The following is a 25700-nucleotide window of genomic DNA, read 5'->3' as shown; positions in this document are numbered from 1 at the left end:
ATGATACTATTATTAAAGGAAATGGCAAAGTTTAGATCAATACACTTTACTAATCCCCATCTGGTTTTTATGTCTGGGACTGAGAGATGCAAGGTTAGGAACAATCCTGCAAAACCTTATTCACATGTGTAAATCTTGCTCACACCAGTAGTCTCATCAAGTCAATGTGACTCACTCACAGGTAAGTGTTTGCAGGATCAACCCCAGAAAGCATATTCCATATAAGTGATAATCTTTGCTCATCTTGAGTGGAATCTTACTCCTTGAATAGTCACATTGAAATCAATAGCATAAATCACAGAGTAAGGTGCTACTCATTGTGATTAAGAATATAAGAACCTGGGCCATTGTGAAATAGAACTGATGGGGAAAAAAATGATGGAAGTTTTCCATTGGAAAATGCTATTTTGTTGAGATTGAAATGGTTTGCAGGAACATGTCAATTTCAACAAATTTTCCACCATTTTTTAAAAACAACTTGCATCAAAATAGGGTATTTCATTTTGACTTTCTCATTTCATTTTCACTTTTAATGTTTTTAAATCTGTAATTAATTTTAGTATTAATATATATATATATATATGTTTGTGTTAATATTATAGATATAGATTATATTATGTTTTGATATGTGTGAATGTTTCCAAAATAAAATATTTTGTCATTATCATCTGTAGTACGTTTTGAAATTTTCATTTTGTGTCCTGATCTGGGATGAAAGGAAATGTCAAAATGTTAGCATGTCCCATGGTGTGGAAGTTCCATTTTCTAAACAGCTCTTTTGTGAACACAACTGGGCAAATAATACAGAACATTTTCTGTAAACACTTGTTCAATGTTTTCAATAAATCCACTTTGTCTGTGTTTACACCCCTTGTGTATTTTCTTTCTTTGAATTTTCAGTAAATGATTGCATTGGCAGGAGTATTCCTGGAAACAGCCAATTTTAGGAGAATATTCATGGAAAGCAAATTCTGATATCATAAATGTGAGTTTCCCACTAGACACATGATGTTCAGACTTACACTCATCCAATCAGGGGACAGAAACACCCCATGTGATCTATAGTTTGTATGCAACAACACAGCTGAACTGTGAATACTGAATACTTTCAACACAGTGTTTGCAAACCATCTACAGAGCAAGAGCTATTCACTGAAATTGTTCAGGAAATAATGGTAAAGTTTCCCCTTAATTTTTCATTTGCTGGTTTTCTTAGCACAGATATGGCCAATGGCTGCCCCTGTGAGTCAGCAAGCCTTGTAAGGACAAGTGACTTGTTCATGTGAATCTTGTGGCAGTAATTTTCCACAAACTGTGCTGTGAGATTTGTTTGGGACAGTCAAATTTCAAGGCATGGCAGAGGGTATAAAAGACCCTTGAAACATCTCCATGTTGCCTCTTTCCTGCTCTGATTCTCTGGACAATGGATTTACAACTCAAAGGAGCATATTGACTAGAAACCAAGGATCTTCCAATCTTTTTGAAGTTACCAGAGACTTTACAAACATCACTGCTACAAACCTGATATAAGAACATTACAATTATTGTAAGTATATGATCTATTAACCATTTTAACTCTCTTCCTCTTTTTTTTATTAATACATTTTAGATTTTTAGTTACTAAAGGGTTGGCAGCAGCATGATTATTGGGTAAGATCTGAGTTATTTATTGACCTGGCTATGTGGCTGACTTCTTGAGATCAGAAGAACCATTTGTTTGATGAAACTGGTTTCCAGTAACCACTCATCATAAAGTCTGGTGTCTGGGTGCTGAAATAAGGACTGGAATACCTAAGGCGACTGCATTTTCTACTTGTTGTTAACCAGTGTGGTGAGACAGAAGTTTACTTTTGTTATTGGCTTGGTATCTCTAATGATAGAATAACTACCAGTTTAGGATGAGTCTGCCCTATTTCTCAGCAATTTGTCCTGAATCTGGTATTCTCAGCTGTCACGCACTGAGGCATGGGGATGCTAGGGTTTTCAGAACCCAAAACAGTGGTAACTTAACTGTTTTCCAGGCAGTGTCAGGAATAAATCAGTGGGGACACAGCTCCTCCATCTGATAAATGATTGATACAAACCATAGTTTTTTTACCTGAAACTACTCTTTTATGAGGTCCCAGGCACACACATCTTTGTTATAGCAATAGGTTCAGAGCACCCCAAGACACAATTACAAAAGTCTGAGATAGTTTTGAGTGAGTAACAGCAGGTCGTGTCGCTGATGGCCAGTTGCCTTCCCACTGGAGAGTAGGGTGTCAGAGAGGAGACTCGCAGGATTGCTTCTAGGAACTACTTTGAGGTATTTACTATTTCCTAATCTTTTGTAGCTAACTTAAACAAAGCACATCGCTCATAGTGGGTCACCATAGTAACCTAGTGGGTCACCAATTCTCCTAGTTTCAGCAAATTACTCATTATCTCTTATCAAAGCATTCCTAGTCATAACAACAATAAAACCTATATGTGAGGGGCACTTAAAACCATGGTTGCCTGTCCAAACAGTCCTTCCATTTTCATGGTACATTAACTCTCTGTCCCATCCTCCCATTCTGATTAGTAAAACTGCAAACCATGTAGTTGTTTGCCTCTCAAAGCCCTAAAGATTATTCCTAGCTTTGTGGCATTTGGTTTTCAGCTAACAGTGGCTGAACACATGGCTGACTGAAGTTTGATCAACTTCTTGGGTTATGATACCTCATCTCTAAAAGAATGTAAATGCAACACACCCCCACCTGTTTGCCACAATGTCACATTTCCTGTTTTCCTAGTATTTGCATTTGAACATTTAACTAAACTCTTGCATTCAGAAAAGGTAAAATGACCATAAGGTAGTATTATGTCACTGCGATCTTAATAAAAAACACTGTCTAGCAAATTTACAGTGCATTCGACACCATGGTATCGAGCACACACATTTTTCGTAATTTATTCATTATGATTTACCCACCCAGCTCTAATTCTAGGCAGACACTTTCAAAGTTGCCCTTCGTGTGCCCATGGGAGTAGTGGCTGCTTCAGAGCAATGAAAGGCACAGTGGGTCCCCTTTAAAATGTTTCCTTAGCTCTTTTTACCATTAGCTAATTGTCACAAAGGCATGCTGGTCCTTTAAGAGAGACAATGGGTCAAGCATGACTCCCGTCCTAGTTCCTTTTGGAATAAGAGCATTCTGGGAGATGTAGTTCTGTGAGGGATCCTGGGAATTGTAGGCTGCAGCAAAGCATTCTGGGAAGGAATGCCTGAAGACCTGAAGATAGATGACAATAGGGGAGAGCGCAGGAAATGATGATTGAGGAGGAAGCCTGTGAAAGGCCTGACAGAGGGAGGCTTGAAGAGACAGGAGATCTTGGGAGGGCCGTCAATTCCATGGAGTAACAGACTGTGATCTTGCACTGAACGGTGATGACTGACGTCTGGGATAAAAGGAAAGGCATGACCCGGAGCAGGCACCTTCTTTTATTTAGGGTGTCAAAGGCGGAGGTTTCAGGAGTGGGGGAGGAAGCTTCCCTACATTGGGGTGGGAAAAGCTTGGGTGGACCCTGGGTAAAGGATTGTGTTGTTTCTTGTCACCCTGGAAGGGGAGGACTTTACAGTTCCACTGGAAAGCTAAAGTATATCCATTCACCCAACCAGCAGGAGGGGAAACTGAGGCAGAAACTCTCCTACCAGCCTGCGCAACCTGAGGGATAATGAGGCACGGGTGCACCTGATGATGGACCAGGTAAGCCAACCACCTACACTAAGACATTAATGGCACTTGTGGTATTCCCTATTCTAAACCAGAGCCTCAGCTGGTTATGATGACTGGGGGTTGTGTATATTGCCTCCCTGGTCCTGTTTGTTTTCTGGTTCCTGAACTCAGTGTTCCCACTGCTCTGCGTGTGTGTGTGTGCGTGTAGTAGTGGGTGTGTGCGGCCGGCTGCTACATACCCGCCATTTGGACGGTTATGTTTTGTTCAGACTCTTGCTGACTTAACTGGCTCCTGGTTATTACACGTTGTGATTGACCGCTCCCTGCGTGTCTTGCTTTGATTTCTTTTGTGTTTTTGGAATTGCTGTTGTAGGGCGCATCCGAACGTAACATTGGTGTAAACGGTTGTAGTTTCATTTACTTCAATGGCACTTTGCCAGCTCACACAAGCTGAGGATCTGGCCTTGTAAGACCAGGGAATGCCTGCTCACACCCGTAATCTTTACCTATAGGGGAAAAGGTGCTTGCTACATTACAATGAATGTATATAAGCAAAACTGTAAGGGTTTAATTGTATCATGCTCTGAGAATGTTGGAATTTGTTAATAGGCAAAATTCAAAAGGTCTGAAGACTGATTTTGTTTTGGAGAAGCATCCCAAAAGTCGTATGTACATCTAGACCTTAAATCGGCAACACTGGGCTGGAAATCTCATGAAAAGAGACTTTCTCGTGAGATTTCCAGTACTTCCTGGTTTGAGTCACATGAGACGTTATGAGAATAGCCTCTAGTTATTATTATTTTTATGATTCTAGGACCTAGTAGCTCCATCCAATGTCAGGATCCCATTGTGATGGGCATTATACAAATACATAGCAAGAGTCCTAGTATTGACAAAAACATTGAGTCAGGCCCCCAAAATCAAAAGACTGGTTTAAAATCACGAGGGTTTTTTAACTAATAAATGCTGGGTTCTCTTTATTTGCCTTCTGATTTGAGTTCCTTGAGGGTGCACTGGCTTTACATTTTGAAGTTTCTCTCCACAACCCTTTCTCTTTCTCTGAAAGCTGAGATTTGCCACACTGCAGTCCCAGCCCTAAGTAATTACAATCCTTTAAATATGGCATCGTATTTTGACACTTGTGTTTCTCCTTCTTGTTAGAACCTGAAAGAGCACAAAGATGAAGAATATCTATATTTAAAAGTTAACTCAAATTTTTACTAAAAAAAAAATTAAAGTTTGGTGTGAATTCGCTTCAAATTCTGGGTAAAATGTTTGTTTGCTTGTTGGTTTTAATCCAAATTGGCTCATCCATCCTTAGATACAAGTTTAATATTTAACTTAAAAGTCAGCTAGTTGTCACCTACAGTGTCCTTGAAAGACTAAATCTCTGAGCAGGGAGAGAGAAACACAGAGGCCAGGAACCTCAAGTTCTATTTGGAGAAATGCTTCAGTGAGCAGGGTTGGACACAGAAAAACGATACTGTCTGATCACTGGGCAACAATCGGAGAGCCCGGCAAAAAATGTTAGTTAGAGAAGGTGGGGGAAAAATCAGTTTCTTACAGCAATGTGCTAAATGGCTTGGTAGAGCTACCAGTTAGCTCTGTATCGGAGGATGCCTCTGTGACTGGGTATACGGGAATTTTTTTACAATCCACTAATCTCTAACAAGACAATGAGATGAGGAATAAGTTGCTTGAATGCTACAAATGCTATTTAAAAAAGAAGAAATGGATTTCCTTTTTAGAAAAGCAGATTTTCATATTTCTCAGGCTAACACTAATAGGAAGTAACATGAGTCCAGTAATAGGATGCTTCGTGTCATGACTTAATTAAGATAACCCAGCTAATTGGGGAAATGTATGTCAAATGAAATAACATCAAAGATTCTTGCTCATCGAAGAAACACTTGCAAATGTTGCCTATCTAAAAGACAGCTTATAATTTATGCAGGTCCCTGTGATTTTTTTTTTTTTATCTCAACTGGCAGAGATGGAGCTCAGATGCTCAGGCAAACAGGCATACTAATTGCCAACAGTTTATATTGTGTAAGTCTTTGATGTCACCTATTAAAATTTTTTATGGTGGTTTTCTCTTCCATTTGGCTTCTCATAAACCCCACCCTATTCTATTCACAGGGATAATAAGGGTCAATATCCGGCCACACAAAAGAATGAAAGGGTCAGTGAAATGTTCGTCTATCATCTTCCCACCTCAGCAGGTCACTTTGGTAATGAGCTTGGGCACTGCCAGCTCAAATTCAGGACAAGAGATGTGCAGTTATTCCCTGATGCAAGGCTCGTGCTGAAGCATGGGAGCCTCCGATAAATCGAGCCATTTCTGAAGCAGAAGCCAGGAGATGAAATTCAAATGAAGGCTGGCTGAGATGGCCTCCTCAGTCACTTTTAAATGAGACTTTAACTTCTTGCTCCAGCACCCCCCGATGTTCCCTGATCCGAGACTCGTGCTGTCACCTGCTAATGTTAAAAGAGAAACTTTGCTTCTGTGGGATTGCAGAGAATATCTGTATCTATCTGAGCCTATTGGAGAGCAGTCACACAGTCTGGGGAGGTGAACTTCCAACTCTCCATGGAACGGATTGTCACGGCCCTTGCTCCCTTCACACCGAGTAGCAAGAGGGTGTAAGAACCCTGGCGTCTGCCAGGGAGAGCAGGGATCGCATAGCTGATACAGCCCAATACAAGCAAGAAGGAATGAGGGAGAAGAGTCCCAGACCGGGCAGCTGTGATCCCTGGAGCACCAGAGAGCTGAAGTCCTTATAACCCACCTTACGGAAAAATTGGAGACCAACAGTGGGGAAAAGCAGGAGACTGAGAAGCTGGTGGGTCCCTGAGATGATCTGTCACTCACCTCTTTGAAGCTAGGCATGTGCTTAAATACCCAGGTGTGCAGGGGCTACTGTGGTGAAAGACATTGTTACAGATCTGGCTGCGTTCCTACTGCTGGACACTCCCGCTGAGTTAGTGGGCTCAAAATTGTACTGTGGCCAGGTTAGCACGGGCAGTGGTCAGCTCACCAACCCGGGTATAGATGTGGCCTGTGATGTACCCCTGTCAGCAAATGGCTGATTCAATACAAACTGAGGGGTAGTTATACAGAGAGTCCATAGCTCTGCAGTGAGCTATTCCCGAAACCATCACAGAAATCAAGGGGGAAATCCTGGCCCCGTCGAAGTCTTTGGGAGTCCTGCCATTGACTTCAGCAGAGGCAGGAGCTCGTGCAGAAAACATAGCCCTGTATGTTTCAAATGTTGACAAGACACATGCGAAAGGGGAATTTTGGACACTTTACTTCTCCGGCGGTTTCAATCACATAAAACTGATGAGGCGCGGATTTATTAATATGTTATTTAGATGATACGCTTTTGACTACAGCTTTGTAATCAAACTGCAGCTACCATTCCGCCATGTAATAACCAGACCCGGCACATCTGCCGTACCGTGCATATTTATCAAGAATGCAGGGCTAACACTTATTTACCTTTATTACTTACATTCCCTGTGATTAACTGAGCCACTGTGAATAGGTTTCAATGATTGGACTAACTGCAATTATACTTACTTTAAGGCTCTCCAAAATTTCAGTGTTCCCTTGGAGGCAGGTGTGGATTTGTCAAGAGCATTAGAGCACAGCTAAAAATAATCTTAAAACTTTGCTACCAACTGATCGTTCAAGGGAATTCACTGTGGGGGTAAGGGCCACTGGCTCTCCTGCTTATCTGCTAGTTCAACCCCCGGCAGGCTAATGAGCACAGCTGGGCCCCTGATTGGCTAAACTGCCTAATTGGACAAGGGATCAGTAGACCTGCTCTTACCCACAGCAGTAGCAAGGTGCTCAAATCTTTTGCCTGTGGTTCTCTTAGCTTCTGCTCCTGCATTGGACCCAGCCCTGGTCCTGCCCTCCAGGTAAGCTGGTTCTGACCTTCCTCTCTGATTCCTGGCTCTGATCCAGGCTTGACCCTTGGTTCTGGTATCTGACCTCTGACTCTGATTCTGTTCCTCCTTCCACTTCCCTGCTCCAGAAGCCTGCTGTGACCACTAGGAAAGACCACCCATGTCCTGACCCCCAAACATTCACATTGAAATTGGCACCTCTGGGGGGGAGGGGTTGTATTAAAGTAGTGTCTGGAGGCACCAATTTAGAGCCTCTTCTGGTCGGTGCTGCACTTCTGCTCTGAAGAGCTTACAGTCTAAATAAACAAGACCGCCAAAGAATGGCAGGCGATTGGAAACTGAGGCACAGAAATCAAGTGATTTGTCCACAGGCACACAGGGAGTCCGTGGCTGAATTGGGAAATGGACACAAGTTTTCTGAATAGAGCTGCGTGAAACTTTTTGTCTGAAGCTATTTTTTGGCAAAAAATGCAGCTTTGGGTCGGCTAAAATGTTTTACACATTGGTGTCTATTTAGGCCAATTGTTTTGGTTGGGGAGGAGAAATAGTTTTTAACAAGAATGTTTCATTTGGACATTTTTGCAATGAAATGTTTCAACTCTGGTTTTGAAATTACCTTTAATTTTATTTTTAAAGAAAAAAAGGGAAAAGCTCAAAACCAGACGGAAACATTTCATTTGGGGCAACACATGCTGTTTGACCCCGAATGATTTTGTTCTCAGGTTTTCAGAATTGCCAGTAAACCAAAAAATCCAATATTTGCAAGCCAAAATATCCTGAGTCCCAGTCCAGTGTCTGGATCACAAGCCCCCCACCCCTTGTTAAAGTGTCTGTGTGTCCTTAATACAGTTGTATAAACCAGGCCCCAAATCTGACTTCTTTTCTCCTTTCCCCAGTCTGTTTAACATTTCACCTAATTCCTTACGAATTTTCTTCTCCAAACAAACACTCCAGCTTTCCCAGCAGCCCTCTGGCAACAAACCTGTGTGTGCAATGAAGGCAAAAGGAGGGGGAAACTGATTTAAAGAATGTACACAAATCTAAAGATTTAAAGAAACAGATTTAAAAATGTACACAAATTAACTTCTTTTCTTTTCTTTTTTCTTTTCTTTTCTTTTCTTTTAAACAACCACTGGACCTAACTCTCTGCCGTTGTGCAGCCCACACCGGTCGTTTACACTGGTGCAAAGCAGAGCCAGTAGAAAGGTGTTATTCAAAACAGTGTTTTGACCAAGGGCCTTATTGTGGTACTGGTGCAAGGGATTCAAATTGTCGGAGCCTCAAGAATTTTCTGCCTGAGGCAGCCGTTGCTGTGCTTAGCCTTATTTCGGCTGTTACTTGCTCTGTGGTGACTAGGAAACAGGTGGTCACCACTCAGGGCCACTGCACCTGTATTTCCCCAGCCGCGTTCCTGCAAGGGAGCGCGCTTTCTGGCTTCCCAGGCATCGCCTCTCTGGGGTGGAGACTAGGGTGGCCACTGCTGCATCCCCCGAATCATGGACATTGCAGTACAGCCGGGGCTGGCATGACCTCACCCCCACAACCTTGTATGCATCCTGCTTTATGGAGGATGCCATTTTTCAGAGTGCATCAAGGTCGCGCTGGCAGGAGCAGGATGGAGGGCCCTGAAAAAATGGCATCCTCCGTGCGTCCACCAAGTCCGCCTGGAAATACTGGACAAAACCGTGTCTGGTTCTAAATCGCTACCAGGCAGGATGATGATTTAGAAAACCAGGACAGTCCAGCTTCAATCTGGATGAATGGTCTCCCTAGTAGAGACCCATGTCTCTCTCCATCCTGGCCGGGGTATTCCAGGCTGAGCAGTTCCTTGCCTACACTGTGTTATTCCCAGCAAAAGACAGCCTCCCTGATGGGGCCTGCTTCTCTTCTTCTTAGGGATGGACACCGTGTAATTGCCACAGGTATAAGTTACCACCCAGCTCTTTCTCAGCAAGGACGTTTTATTTGTCAGGCAGGAGCATTACAGAAAAAACATATATTCGACAGTAAAAGAACCTACATGCCGGCTAATCAGATCAGCAGCGGTCACCCCAACTACAATCTGAACTCTGGCAGCAACAATCCTTCCAAATTCCCCGCTCCACCACCACACCCCAGACTTTTCCTGTCGTTTCAAGTGCATCACCTGCTTTGCTCCAAGCAACATCCCTCAGGGGTAAGAGAGTCGCTCACTTATCCAGTCTGGCTCTTTGAAGAGCCCATGAACGGGTAGCCAGTGTGTTATATTTGGACCCAGCAGAGAAGGAGATAGACGCAGGGGAAGCTGATTTAAAAACAGGATGTCACAGATTCGGTCTCTGCTCAAAGTGAAGCTTCAAAACGAATGGTTGGAGGGGGATCACGTGCGTTCTCCTCACCCCCAAATATTGCCGCAGTAATCCACTTCACATGCGCTGCCCCCGAAAGTCTTCTGCAGTTCTTAATATCGCCCACAGATTGCATTCATTGTGCCTTGCTCCTTAATGAATTCTATGCAACCCCCCAGTATTACACATCCATTTGCATTTTCAATACAATGGACCACAGCAGTATTAAACTTAATTCAATAAAGTTTATCTTAATTCCGTGAGGTTTGTCCGGGATATTGCCTTATCTGTCACACACGCACTGTGCATAAGGAAATAGCTATTCTTTATATTGCATTGGAAGGACAGCCAGCATTTTGCAATTGCAGAGTATGCTAGCCACCAACGAAAAGCCCTTCTCTGAAGAGCCAGCGGTCTCTGGCCCCATCAGTGGGATCTGCAGTCAGTGGGATCTCTCACATTGTGCATAAGTGTGAGACCAATGTCAATCACGGCTGACCAAGACTGTCTCACTGTGCTCCCCTGTCTGAATCCATCTGTTGTCTCTTTTCTTGTATTTAGATTGGATTCTCTTTGGGGCAAGAACTGTCTTTTTGTTCTGTTTGTACACCGCCTAGTGCAATGGGATCCTGGTCCACTCCCAGGCACCAGAGTAATACAAATCATAAAATAGTGCCTGCAGAAGCGGGATCTAAAAGGGGACCCTGGAGAGCCAGACCGCCTCCACCCTGGATCTCCCAGGCATGCCAGGGGAAGAATGCCTGCTGCAGCATCCTGCCTACCTTAGCCCCTTCTCAGGCTTTTACGGGTGCATGCTCCCAGTCCTGGGGCCTTTGCAGGGACTGTAGTTAGGACACACCCATGCATCAGGTGTACAAGGGTGTGAGGCTGCTTACATTCTCCACTTCGTGTGCAGGAGCCCTTCACAGTCTGGCCCATGATGCTGATACGTTAACCATTTGCAGGCCGTAGAACACCCATGCGCACACATAAGCAGCCATTTGGCTGGCAGTCTGGAAATGGCCCGTGTTAACGACATACCATTTTGGATTCAGCAGAGGGCTGAGCAATGCAGCATCTCATCTTGTGGCTGCTCATGACTTATTGTCTGCAGGTAATAGGGGTGGAAAGGTGGACTCGCTGCGTTTACTTTACTTTTTTCTTTTTATGTGACAAAAACATTTGGTACGACTGACCCCACTCAATTTTGCTGTCAAAGCTACAGGCATCATATTTCTCTTTAAAAGCCTCCATACATTTTGCCATGTCCAAGCAGAATACAGACTTTCCCTGGTTTTTATTGCATGCCAAATGAGGAATCCCTGAGGGTTTCATTTTCATATGCTTATTGTTTTCTTTTTATGTAGTTGAAATCAGCACTAATCTGATGGCACATTCATGCTGCTGATAACGGTCTTTGTTTCGGAGCTATCACTATGGATTTAATCAATGACAAATTTACAGTGAGTTTGCCTTTCCATACTGAGGCTGGTTAAATTAATATGAACTTTCTACTGAATGCCTCAGAGACTGAGTTCGTAGTCAAGTATCAGAGCGGTAGCCTTGTTGGTCTGGATCTGTACAAGTGGCAGAGTCCTGTTTCAGAGGAGCAGCCGTGTTAGTCTGTATCCGCAAAAAGAACAGGAGGAATTGTGGCACCTTAGAGACTAACCAATTTATTTGGATGTATTGGAGTGTAAGCTTTCGTGGATAAATACCCACTTCGTCAGATGCAAGTTGTAGTGTTTGGGAACAGAAGTAAAATGGCACCGCTGAAATTATCGTCAGTAATAGTATGCTGGGATAAGGAGGAACTATAGGATAGAACCAGATGCCCACAATAAGGTAGCCCAGATCTTTCCCCAGAGCTCAAACACTAACACTGTTTGCAATGGCTTTGAGCTGGAAGTGCATTCTGGGTATTAGAAGCCATCAATGAGCATCTCACTGTGCTTCTGACTTTCCAGGTCTGGTTCTAGGCACTGCGGCTGTGTGCGAAACGTCTTTCTAGTTATGGAAAAACACGTGTTCCGCTGTCCTGCCCATCGGTGCTCAGCTGCACTGGAGTGTCACCTGGCCCGGTGTAGATAAAACAACCTACATCTTAATCCCACTTGAACCAGTGGCCACGAACCTCGGGCCTAGCCAAACCCTGCTTGGCTCAGGATGTGATGTGGCCCCAAAGGATCAAGATGGTAGTTTCACATTCACTGTTGCAGCCTAGAGCACACAGTAGCTGATGAAGAGCAGCTCTGAGACTTGAGGGGGAGTGCGGTCTTTGTTGTTTAGGTAGAAGATGGGGACTTGGAAGGCCTGTGTTCATGTCCCAAGTCTGCCACGTTTGGACTTGACTTTGGACTTCATTTCTCTGGGCCTCAGGTCTCCATCTGTAAAACCAAGAGGAGACTCTGTTTCTGCTTTAGAGTGTAAGCTCTTTGGGGTTGTTTGTACAGCACTTCCCACAGCGGGGCCCACATTTTAACTGGACCTCCAGGCCCATCTTCAGTAATGACTAACACCACAACCTGACCACTCGGGCTTCAGGGTGAGGACGGCTTTGCCTTTGCAGGACTGCTCCATTCTCCTCCACAAACGGATTATCCTGAACTGCAATTATAAATGGATATCGCTCTTCAATGCTGAAAGCATTAATAGCTTAAAAAGAGAAGAAGCCGTATGTCACCAAGGGCTCAATTGCTTGACTATCTTAATTACATCTCCCAGAGACGGGACCCTTTGTATCACTTACACAATTTTAGTTAGTTTGTAAAGTGTCTTAGAAAATGTCTGTCGGGAAAAGGCCATATCTCCTCCTCTTCTGCTGGCTAATTGCAGTCTTTTTACCTGAGGAACATCATTAAGAGTCTCTCTCTCAAATGTTGATCCTTGCAAGTGGCAACCAGAAATGCTATTGGTTTGGTCACCATACAGTAAGCTATTAATTGTTGAGAGAGTTGCAATTTTGCTGTTTTAGTGAGATTATCTATAAAATTACACACGCACAATTAAGGTTGCCGAGTCAAGCACTCCACACTTAGGAAATGTCAGAATTAAGGTGAACTGTGCAACTTTAATTCAGCCCCTGAGTGCCTATGCATTCTGATACAATCTTTAATTAGATGATGACCTACACTCTTTCCCACAGGACCCCTGCTTCATTCAGTGCCTAAGATGGATGGTGCTCACTGAATAAGCAGCTATTCAATAGTTTGTTCAGTCAGTATGGGGTTTACATTAGTGCCAGGCCACCCTCCTGTGCTTGCTTCTCTCTGCCCCCTCCCCCCTGTGCAAGCGGTGTGCAGGGCCTCACGGAAGAGCCTGAGCTGGGGTGGGGTCTCGGGGCAGAGTATAGGTGGGGCCTTGCAGAAGAAGCATGGAGGCTGAGTGGGGGCAGAGCCACGGTTCGGGCACCAGGGCCAACAAAACATTAATCCGGCCCTGTGTTACGTTTGTGGCTTCTGCTATATTTACTGCTCATTATTCAAACCTTGCTCTGAAGACCGAATTGTTCATTTGCTTGTGGATTTTTCCCAGGTGCTCGTCACTATAGTATCTGAGCATTTCATAAATATTAATGAAATTATGTTCACAACATCTCTGTGCGATGAGGGGGGCTCTTACAAATGGCAGCTGAGCACAGAGAGAGATGAAGGTTGACGCTCAACTGATGAGTTGGCAAGTAGGGAAGGTTCATCAAATGTCACAAGCTATAAGAACATCAGTTGATGGGAAAAGATACAAAAAACCTCATTGAATTACTACAAAAAAAAGGCCTCCTGATATAACTCAAGGACTGTTAAAAATCACGTCTGGTGAACAAGAAAAGTGTAGGACCATAAATCAATGAACCAAAATTGGTGTGTCAGAAATTAGGTCAAATTAGTGGGCAAAACAATGGGCTATTTGCCCAAATAGACTTTGTGCGGAAAGCTGGCAAATATGACACTGGCTGACTGAAAGACAAGAGCAGGAGAAGAAGCGAGCTTCACCACCATGGGCAAGTCCCTTAGTTGCTCTGTGCCTCAGTTTCCCATCAGTAAAATAGGGATAATGGCATTTCACTCCTTCATGTGGGAGTTGGGGTTTGTAGCCTTATAGTTAGTTTGGGATGCAAAATGCATTTGTCACGAATACCAGGTTTGTTCTTTGGTGGCTACATAGAGATGAATGAGTAAAATGAGGGGTGAGACCCACAGAGACTAGATGAGTTTTATTAATACCCTGATCAATGTAAGCAAATTCACAGAACTAGAAAAACAAGGTAGGAGTAACCGCCAAATCCTCCTTGTGTGTGCTCACAGATCCATGGGACTGGGGCTTCTCCTGACGGTGAGCTGAAGCATTAAGGTTGTCACCATCCTGCCATCCCAAGGTCCCGTGGAGGGTTGTGTTTGATTCCCTTTTGTGTACTGATTTCTTACACCCACCTATTTCCGAGACCATATGTAATTAAGTCTCAACCCTTTGTCCATATTGAGTCATTCCTGCTACCCGTCTTGGGGGTTCTGACAATTATCAGAAGCATTTGCGCAGATAGAAGGGTCTCCATACAATGCAGTGAAAAGTCTGGCTAAATAAACTATCTGGACCATAAAGGCTTTATCACAAGAGAGATATTGCTAAATCTTCTGACCCAAGGCTACTCACTAACACTAACTTTCATTAGGCCTAATGTGGCTTTATGCTAACTATAACTACTGCTAGGCCTCAAACTTTCAGACTAGGCTTCAGGCTGACTGCAAAGCCCGTTCTAAAATCTTTAAGTGTCTTTCCTTATTCCTCCTTGCATTATAGCTTTGGTTTCACTTGCACTAATTTTGTAAGTATCTTGAGTCTTTCTGAGATATAAATGGCTATTTACCTGCAGACGTGAGCTCAGATCATGGGACAAAGATCATGGTCTTTAATCTGTTAAAGACTGTGAGGCACCCAGATTGTCCAGTGATGGGGTCTGTACAAGTACATTAGATAGAAGCTCTGGGGGTGATTGTGCCTCAGAAAGGCTTTCATCCACATGCAAGGAGCACGGACCCTCTCCACCATTCTTAGTGGGGTACTGCATGCATGCGCCGGCCGGCTCTGCTGGCTGATGCGGACGACTGAAGAAATGTTGCTCTGCACCACTTGGGGTGGCTCACGTCCTGGGAGCAGGGGGAAGCATAACAGGGAGCAGTCCCTTGAAAAGTGACTGGGTGCTAAGGTGCCTTCTTGTGCAGCCATGCCGGAACCAGCCAAATGTGGCCCAATGACTTTATTTCCTCTGGTTCAAACCAACTTGATGCTAACCCTACTTATCTGGGTAACTCTGAGCCCAGGCCTGTGTTTAGAGCAGGAAAAAAAATATGTATTAAATGGAGTTTAGACAGCAAAACAGCCCAATGCACTTTTGTTTACCCTAATCATGGTTAGACATTAGTGTGGTGGTCTCATCCTGGCCCTGTCTTCCCAGTCTGCTCCAGAGACCCTCGGGGTGGCTGTGATGGGATGTTTACACCACACTTGCCCTGAAAGGGTTAATGAAGACAAAGATGGTGCGTAATTAACCCAACAGGCCACAGATGAGGGGAATCGGGTGGCCGAGTAAACCCCGGACTGAGTGAGGGACCCTAACTGAGGAGGAAGGAGCTGAGGATGGGACTACAAAGACAGGAAATGGGAAATAGAGGGGGAAAGTCTGCAGTCACTCCCTGGGAGAAGGGAGCTGTGTTTTGGGCTGCCAAACCCTGAGAGGAGGGAGGCCAGGAAAGTAGTTGAAGGCTCAGGGAAAGGTAGTAAGGTCTAGAACAGGGATCAGCAACTTTTGGCACACAGCCCACCAGAGTAAGACCCCTGGCGGGCCGGGCCAGTTTGCTTACCTGCCGTGTCCGCAGGTTCGGCCGATCGCTGCTCCCACTGGCCCCGGTTCGCCGCTCCAGGCCAATGGGGGCTATGGGAAGTGACGTGGGCTGAAGGATGTGCTGGCCGCGCTTCCCACAGCCCCCATCGGCCTGGAGCAGCAAAGCGCGGCCAGTGGGAGCCGCGATCAGCTGAACCTGCGGACGCGGCAAGTAAACAAACTGGCCCTGCCTGCTGGGGGCTTACACTGTCGGGCCACAGGCCAAAGGTTGCTGATCCCTGGTCTAGAAGGGAACAGACCTCAGCTGCTGTCTAGAGGTCCCTGGGCTGGAGCCCAGAGTAGGAAGCAGGCCTTGGTTCCCCGGCCAGCCACTGAGAGAGTGGCACTCTGAGGCAGTGAATGGGAAGATGGCGTAGGACAGCTGAAGGAAGACTTTGGTACCCTGGTAGGGGAAATGCATTGAGCGAGCTGGCCAGAGGGCTGAGGCATGAAGAGGCTGCTGTGGTTCCTGGACTGAGAGAGTGGCTGCAGGCCAGGGAGAGAGATGGGGTGACCGTGTGCAACCATGGGAAGGGGCATCGACTTGATGAGGAGGCGCCAGACTAGTGGTGAATGGCACAGCATCGGCTTGCAGGTCAGGAGTGAAGTTAATTGGCAGGGCTGTGCAAGACCCAGACAGAAGTGTCCTAAGGTAAGACCAATGTGCATTGGCAGAGGGAGGTGGGACCTCTGTGCCGGAAAGGGAGGTCTGTTGTGGATCAGGATTGAAGAGTGCGAGCAGAGCAATGGGAATGAAATGTGCCCAGCTCCTGCCCCTGCTGTTCCTACTCCCTCACAGTCCACGAGCAGCAAGTTCCCTGTCAGAATTTGAAATCAGATGTAATTACTCCCAGACGCCAGCCAAAATTGTCCTCTGGAGCAGAAGTGTAAGTCTGAGCCAAAGATGGTCAAGGCATAGCATATCCATCCATGCACCTTGGTGAGGGGTTCCAAAAGCGCTTGTGACTATGGTATCTAAGTGCTGGCCAGGGATTTCACTGGCAGGACTCTCTGAATGCAAGACTATGCACACATTGGTTTGCTAATATAAGCACATGTAGGGTTCCTTCCTCGTAATGTCACACCCAGCATGTGAATTTGTGCTCTAGGTTTCGGGAACCAGGAACCATGACTTCTAAAAGAAAAAAAGAGCCAGAAATGACAGGGGAGTGATCTTATGAGAGCAAGGGAGAGGATGCTTGTCTCCACGATAGGTGGCCTTATCGATCCAATACAGTGCAGCTTCAGTGCTTCTTGAGTACAGTGAAACACGATAACCCTTTCTTTAAAAGGCACCAGCGCCACCCACAGGCGGGGAGGACTTTTCCAGGAACTAAAGAGGCAAGCAGTGGTTTATCGCTGCACATTTTATGTGCTCCAAAATGCAAGAATGTAGCTTGTGCTTCTGCCCCTCCGTATGGGATCCTGAGCGACCAGCTCCTCCCTCCAAATACTGAGGAGTTTGAAAGGGGCGGGGAAGGGGGGGAATGGTTTGGTTTTTACACGTCTGGAAGGTACAGTCAATATTTCTGCCCCCGCAGTGCTCTGCCATTTGTCTCGGAGCTCATGGGCAAGGGCAAGTCTCTATGGGATGCTGGAGATTGTAAATCACAGTTGCTCTCCTATCCATCACAGCATTGCACATCAGCGCTGTGTGACCTCCGTTTGCTGCCGCTGTTGTGTCAGTTAGTTGTCTCCCCACTAGAAAAATACACGGCCATCGTGCAGCCTTTGCTAGTTTACAGCAGCGTCTGTAATCTGTTTCTCGGTTTATGCTTGCAGGAGGGTGTCAGACTGGGTAAATTCCTCAAGGGCAGTAGTTACACTTTTGTTCTGTGGTAAGAGGCATATTCACTGTATTATCCTGTAACAAAAAAAAATCATTTTCTCTGTGCAGCAGGGGCTCTCCTCAGGAGGCATTGCTTTTGTGTGTAAGAGCACAAGCCGCACTAGCAGCGAGCAGCAAAAGTGGAATGTGGTGGAGTGGTGTGAAAGCACACAACGGTAGCTTTTTCTCAGGGACTCATGGCCCGGATCTAAAAATATTCCTTATACACCCCCGTACTGTACTTCCTAGTTAGAATCTCACACAGAGGCAGTTGAGCTCCAGAGTGCGCACATTCATAGGGGGCTTGTTATTTTGTGAATGAGCACACACTCTGGGCTCTCGTCTCTCCGTCTGTCTGATCACTTCCCATTGATAACTATGTCAGTTACACAAGTACACGTGAAAGAGTCGAGCCAAAGCAGCTGGGACTTAATTGAGACCCTCTTCACCCTTACCCTGGAATCATGTAAAAAATCATCTTGCAATGTTGTTTGGTACCATATTCTAGTCACCCACACAAGCGGCTCACAACCAACCCTGCAGGTAATTCATCCAAAGAGCACAAATCATAGAAGATTAGCGTTGGAAGGGACCTCAGGAGGTCATCTAGTCCAACCCCCTGCTCAAAGCAGGACCAACACCAACTAAATATATAACCATAGCAGAAATGGGGGTGGGTGTTTAAGTGGTCAGACAGGCACCTGGTAAGGGCCAGGCTTGTAAAGTGCTAAATCCCCACAACAGATGTGCTGAACTCTTCTGAAAATTTAGAAATCTTTGGTAAACCAGAACTTCTGTCCATCACACAGATCTAGTTACAAACTTAATCTGTAAATGTGGTATTGAAAGAAGCTACTCAACAGAGTCACAGAAATGAGGTAAGCTGAGATTGTCTGAACAAACCATTGACCTAAGGTCTTTCAAGGCTTCAGGTGAGGTTACAGAATTGGGTTAATACCAGACTCAGATGCACTTACAGATAAGAGGAAGCTGGCAATTGGAATTGTTTTGATTGGTCAAGTTTGATGGGCTAAGTGGCCTCTCTTTTCGGACCCTTAAAAAAAGAAGAGATGAAGGAGGGAGCAAGGGGTGACTGGACAATGGTGGTGGATTATCCTTGCCATGGTGGAGGAGTTTGGGTCATTTGTGAATGATCTAAAAAGGAGTGATCTGCTTCAGCAATAACATACTCTTATACATCATCCTGAAGAACGCCAAATCACTTAGCAAACCTATGGCCAGCTCCTGAGCTAATGTGCTGCACTATAAGGTGGGTAGAAAGCTGGCTAGATTGTCGGGCTCAACGGGTAGTGATCAATGGCTCCATGTCTAGTTGGCAGCCGGTATCAAGTGGAGTGCCCCAAGGGTCGGTCCTGGGGCCGGTTTTATTCAATATCTTCATAAATGATCTGGAGGATGGTGTGGATTGCACTCTCAGCAAATTTGCGGATGATACTAAACTGGGAGGAGTGGTAGATACGCTGGAGGGGAGGGATAGGATACAGAAGGACCTAGACCAATTGGAAGATTGGGCCAAAAGGAATCTGATGAGGTTCAATAAGGATAAGTGCAGGGTCCTGCACTTAGGACGGAAGAACCCAATGCACAGCTACAGACTAGGGACCGAATGGCTAGGCAGCAGTTGTGCAGAAAAGGACCTAGGGGTGACAGTGGACGAGAAGCTGGATATGAGTCAGCAGTGTGCCCTTGTTGCCAAGAAGGCCAATGGCATTTTGGGATGTATAAGTAGGGGCATAGCGAGCAGATCGAGGGACGTGATCATTCCCCTCTATTGGACATTGGTGAGGCCTCATCTGGAGTACTGTGTCCAGTTTTGGGCCCCACACTTCAAGAAGGATGTGGATAAATTGGAGAGAGTCCAGCGAAGGGCAACAAAAATGATTAGGGGACTGGAACACATGAGTTATGAGGAGAGGCTGAGGGAGCTGGGATTGTTTAGCCTGCAGAAGAGAAGAATGAGGGGGGATTTGATAGCTGCTTTCAACTACCTGAAAGGGGGTTCCAAAGAGGATGGCTCTAGACTGTTCTCAATGGTAGCAGATGACAGAACGAGGAGTAATGGTCTCAAGTTGCAGTGGGGGAGGTTTAGATTGGATATTAGGAAAAACTTTTTCACTAAGAGGGTGGTGAAACACTGGAATGCGTTACCTAGGGAGGTGGTAGAATCTCCTTCCTTAGAGGTTTTTAAGGTCAGGCTTGACAAAGCCCTGGCTGGGATGATTTAACTGGGAATTGGTCCTGCTTTGAGCAGGGGGTTGGACTAGATGACCTTCTGGGGTCCCTTCCAACCCTGATATTCTATGATTCTATGTAAATCAGTGCAAGTCAATGGAGCTACACCATTTTGCACCAGGCGAGGATATGGCTCATATAGAATCATACAAGATTAGGGTTGGAAGAGACCTTAGGAGGTCATCTAGTCCAACCCCCTGCTTAAAGCAGGACCAACCCCAACTAAAACATCCCAGACAGGGCTTTGTCAAGCCGGGCTTTAAAAACCTCTAAGGATGGAGATTCCACCACCTCCCTAGGTAACCCATTCCAGTGCTTCACCAACCTCCTAGTGAAATTGTTTTTCCTAATATCCAACCTAGACCTCTCCCACTGCAACTTGGGACCATTGCTCCTTGTTCTTTCATTGGCCATCACTGAGAACAGCCAAGCTCCTTCCTTAGGAACTCCTTCCTTAGGAATCCCCCTTCAGGTAGTTGAAGGCTGCTATCAAATCCCCCCTCACTCTTCCCTTCTGCAGACTAAATAAATCCAGTTCCCTCAGCCTCTCCTCATAAGTCATGTACCCCAGCCCCTAATAATTTTTGTTGCCCTTCGCTGGACTCTCTCCAGTTTGTCCACATCCATTCAGTCATGGGAAGTGTAACGATGCTGGTTCTGGCGTGACCCAGCTGAGAGTGCCAATTCAGGACAAATTGCTTCAAGCAGAGCGGTTACAGCCCAAGGCTGGGGTATTTCAACCTCTAAGGCAAACCAAACCAGCGAAACAGAGCAGACTTTGGTCTCACCCTTCTGGCTAACCACAAGTCACACAAGCAATTCCCTTAGACGCTCCAGTTTCCCAGTATCTCCACCAGTGCCACTCATTGTGGGGATGAATGATTATGAAAACCAATATCCCAGTAAAAGAAAAAAAGGTTCTCTTGATCCCAAAGGACCAAGGCGCAGACCCAGGTCAATATACAAATCAGATCTTACCCACAAATCACGCTGTTGCCAACCCTTTAGAATCTAACATCTAAAGGTTTATTCATAAAAGAAAAAAAGATACAGATGAGAGCTAGAATTCGTTAAATGGAATCAATGACATACAGTCATGGCAAAGTTCTTGGTTCAGGCTTGTAGCAGCGATTGAATAAACTGCAGGTTCAAATCAAGTCTCTGGAGAACATCCACGGCTGGGATGGGTCTTTCAGTCCTTGGTTCAAAACTTCAGTGTAGCAAAGTTCCTCCAGAGGTAAGAAGCAGGATTGAAGACAAGATGGAGGAGCTTCAGCAGCTTTTTATATTCTTTTGTCATGTGGTCTTTTTCTTTGTTTCAAAGACAAGCTGTCCATCACATGGCCTGGAAAAACCTCAGAGTTCTGTCTATAGGCATGTCCCTGCATACTTTGCTGAGTCACAAGGCATATTTGCTTTCTCTCAATGGGTCAGTTGTGTAGCTGATGGTCCTTAATGGGCCATCAAGCAGGCTAGGCAGAGCTGACACCAACTTGTCTGGGGTATCACTCAGAAGCATAGCATAAGTTTGAAATACAGACAGTACAGAGCCAATGTTCATAACTTCAACTACAAAAATGATACACACATATAGACAGCATAATCATAACCAGCAAACCATAACCTTGTCTTAGACACCTCATTTGACCCCCTTTATATAAGATTTGATGCCACTACAGGACCTTGGTTGCAACAATGATCTATACGGTCCCAGCTTATGTCAATAATGTCACAGGGGGCCCCAAACTGGACACAATACTGCAGATGTGGCCTCACCAGTGCCGAATAGAGGGGAATAATCACTTCCCTCGATCTGCCGGCAGTGCTCCTACTAATGCAGCCCAATATAGACTCATAGACTTTAATGTCAGAAGGGACCATTATGATCATCTAGTCTGATCTCCTGTACAACGCAGGCCACAGAATCTCACCCACCCACTCCTGTAACAAACCCCTGACCTATGTCCGAGCTATTGAAGGCCTCAACTCGTGGTTTAAAGACTTCAAGGTGCAGAGAATCCTCCAGCAAGTGACCCATCCCCCATGCTGCAGAGGAAGGCGGAAAAGTCCCAGGGCCTCTGCCAATCTGCCCTGGAGAAAAATTCCTTCCCAACCCCAAATATGGTGATCAGCTAAACCCTGAGCATGTGGGCAAGATACTCAAGAAAGAATTCTCTGTAGTAACTCAGATCCACCCTATCTAGTGTCCCATCACAGGCCATTGGGCATATTTACCGCTAATAGTCAAAGATCAATTAATTGCCAAAATTAGGCTATCCCATCATACCACCCCTCCTTAAACTTATCAAGCTTAGTCTTGAAGCCAGATATGTCTTTTGCCTTGGCAACAAGGGCACATTGCTGATTCATATCCAGCTTGTCATCTATTGTCATCCCCAGGTCCTTTTCTGCAGAACTGCTGCTTAGCCAGTCAGTCCCCAGCCTGCAGCAGTGCCTGGGATTCTTCCGTCCTAAGTGCAGGACTCATATAGTCCAGCGCCACTGGAATCCAGCCACTTTTGCTACAGGGGACTCCTGCCAATGGCTGCACAACAGTTGGTTGGAAAATCTTGGCTTAGCAGTTTGCCCTGCTGCCCTACCCAGCTCTTAAGGGCAGGGAACATGTCGTCTCATGTATTCAACAAACTCCCCAGCACATTTCTGATGGTGTAAAAATATCAGCTCGCAATCTCACAGAGGTCTTGTTGGGGTCATAAAGTCCACACAGAGCAGATAAGACCTTATGGGCTGACTGTGAGAAGTGTAGAGCACCCACAATTCCCAGTGAAGTCAATGCGTGTTATGGGTGCCCAGAACCTTGTAGAATATGGTCAAGTTAGTTTGGAATATCTCATCCCAGGTCCATAAAGCTATCATGATGGAATTCGAACTGTTGGTTTGTCTCAAGCGGCACTCCCGTTAAGGAAGACCAGCCGCTATCTGGTACACTAATCTCCGCTTTAGCATGGAGAAAGTGTAGCTACCTCGACACCCCAGTGACTGAGGCTTCAAAAGCCTGTGCTAGAAAACCATTTTCCAAGCTGATTAAACAATGTTTCCCCATTATGCTCTACTATGCAGCTAATGCTGAAGTAACTACAAAGGTGCATGTGATTGCAATCTTTCCCTGTACATTGGCAATGCTAAATTTAGATCTTGTGGTACCTTCCCTGGAACAAAAGCAGCTAGGTACTTTCAGGCTATGTCTGCAAATTTCATAGCACTGCATGTCTTGCTGGTGCCAGCCAGTTTAGTGCTTATTTGACACAGGCAAGACAATGGGCTTTTGTGAGTGTCAGGCATGGGTGCTAATGAAGAAATAGCAAGGAAATAACTGATAAATAAGCTTGTGCAGCTTCATATATAAAATCTTTCAATTTCATCCAGCAGAACAGCCTCACAAACTAATCAATGAGAGATTCTGATAATTAAGACATTCCTGTTTGGATCTAAATTAGAACATTCCTTTGTCCCCCTAATTAGACTTTCTTGTAGCCCTGTTGTGAATTTCTTCTCAGCATTTCTCATTTTGGAACATCTGTAGCTTCATGGAGCAAATTCATTAGATGTTCTGCCATCTGTATCTTTTTTTAAAATAAGAACTGGTGCTTTTAAAGTCTTGCAAATCTTGTTGATCTGCATCAAGAAGCACAAGAATGAGACCAGTCTGGGTTTTTTGCCTGCGGGTGATCAAAAGTTTTGGAACAAGCAACCAGGGTTTTATTTTGTTTTTTTTTTTCCAGCTGACTAAAGTGTGAACAAAACTAAAACTGGTGACCCAAATCAACAGCCCTCGAGCTATGACATCCGGCAGCTTATTTTCACCTCCATCTATGCTCCTTGGGATAGAATGGACAGTAGCAAGCCTTTAATTAACAGCCCTGACTGTCATGTTGCCAAAACCATCGCATGTCAGACAGTCTTATTTAATTTCACTCTTTGCTCTCTCAGGCTTTAACTTAGCTTTTTTCAATACAAGAAATAAACATTGGGTTGTTCATGCCAGAGCACATGCAGACTATCCACAGTAACCAGGAAAAATCAAATCATTCAGGAATTTGAGACTGTGTTACTTCAAATCTAGTGCACAGTTCATAACAAGGCAAATACAATGCCTTGCACAATGAGATATTTTGTAATATTATTGCCTCACCAGGGGTATTTGTCATTCATGACACTTTTCCCCCTGAGTGATATATGTGCTATTGGCATGTCTGATTTGTCCACAAATGTGACTTCAAAAGCCACTAAACACATAGAATCACAGGACTGGAAATAGTTTGGTGTTCAGTTTGGACCAAGATATGAAACAGCCACAGAGACTATGAAGTGAGCTGTAGCTCACGAAAGCTAATGCTCAAATAAATTTGTTAGTCTCTAAAGTGCCACAAGTCCTCCTCTTCTTTTTGTGGATACAGACTAACACGGCTGCTACTCTAAAAGAAATCAAAATGAAATAGAAGATTCTCAGGTACGTCACACTATAAATCTTGACTAACTTACACCTTCCAATTTCTTCTTCTCACTCTCTCTCCTTTCTCCCAGTGCCACTTTCTCTGTTGTGAACTATGATTTCACTACAGAAAGTATATATTTCACTTGTGTCGCTTTGGAGGAGAAACTCACAGAATGTGATTGGCATTGGCCTATTCCCTGCTTGACCAATGAAGTCATCAGTTCCCCTTATGTTATTTGTGCTGTCTTTTAATCTTCCTACCTTTCCACTTCTGGTGATGAAATTCTTTGATCCACTCACATGCCTCAAGTGAGAGTACCCAGCTAAGAAGAATTGAAAAGGACGATGTATCTTGATCTGTCTGGGCTTGGTCAAGCTTCAAGTATGACCGCACAAATTTATGCACCAAAAAGGTTAAAGAAACAACCCTCAGAACATGAAGAATTCCAAACCTCATGACAACTAGCCCTAGCTAGAGCTCCGGGGAAAAAATGATGTGAACTTTTTTCACCAAAAAATGCAGATTTGAGTTAACAGAAACAGTTCACAAATCTGGGTCTTTTGGGCAAATGCTTTCAATTGGCGGGGGGTAGGGGGAATTGGAAATATCAAAACAGTCCATTTCAGTATCTCCAAAACAAAATATTTCAACTTACTGTTTTGAAAAGACATTTCATTTTGTAATTTCTCTAAATTTTCTTTAAAAAAAACAACAACACTTACAATGTTTGCAAACCTTCATACTTGAACCGAAAGGTTTTGATCAAATCAAAACCCTTCCGACATTTTCATTTCCCTGAAAATTCCCACATTTTCACCTTGGGCTGGCATGAAATCATTTCTTTTCCAGTTTTATCCAGGCCTGCCACTGAACTGAGTATTAAGTTACTTGCACAGCCTTAATCTTCACTGTTTTGGGTAGCTCTAGAGGGGGCTAACTGCAGCGTAGCTAATAATATTAGAGCTGCTAGAAGAATCCAAGAATGATTCACACTATTTTCATGAGTAATAGTGACCTCCTACTAATTGTAGGCCAAGTTGTATGGTGCCATTAGCAGGGCCTGAATCTTCCTCAACCCAGTGGGACCCAATCCTCAGCTGGGGAGAATAAGTTAAGTAGTAGTATAGTGCCATTTTGTGGGTCTTCTAGGCTACTTCCATGCCTAGAGAGACACATGGAGGCAAATGGACTTTAGGACTTCTCTGGTGTCATCTGTCATGTTGTTTACATGACAGTGAAATAAAGCCTTTTACTAAAACCCCAGACATGCTGCTTCCTCAAGAGCATTACAGAAGTCAATGGCGCTATTCCAGTTGACACCAGCTGTGGGATCTGGCCACTTGTTGGAGA

At 44.8% G+C, this 25700-nt stretch overlaps 1 long non-coding RNA gene across 1 annotated transcript in view; it reads left to right on the top strand.

The window, feature by feature from the left end:
• The first annotated feature begins 1123 nt into the window (after positions 1-1123).
• Positions 1124-25700, top strand: part of LOC311521870 — a 121928-nt gene continuing 97351 nt past the window's right edge. The window contains exons 1-2 of the long non-coding RNA XR_014711989.1: positions 1124-1546; positions 3638-3725. This is a non-coding gene — a long non-coding RNA (uncharacterized lncRNA). The remainder of the gene's footprint in view (positions 1547-3637; positions 3726-25700) is intronic.

The sequence above is a fragment of the Lepidochelys olivacea genome, assembly GCF_965140295.1.
Source record: "Lepidochelys olivacea isolate rLepOli2 genome assembly, chromosome: 6".
NCBI lineage: Eukaryota > Metazoa > Chordata > Testudines > Cheloniidae > Lepidochelys > Lepidochelys olivacea.
This window is presented reverse-complemented; position numbering and strand designations above follow the sequence as displayed.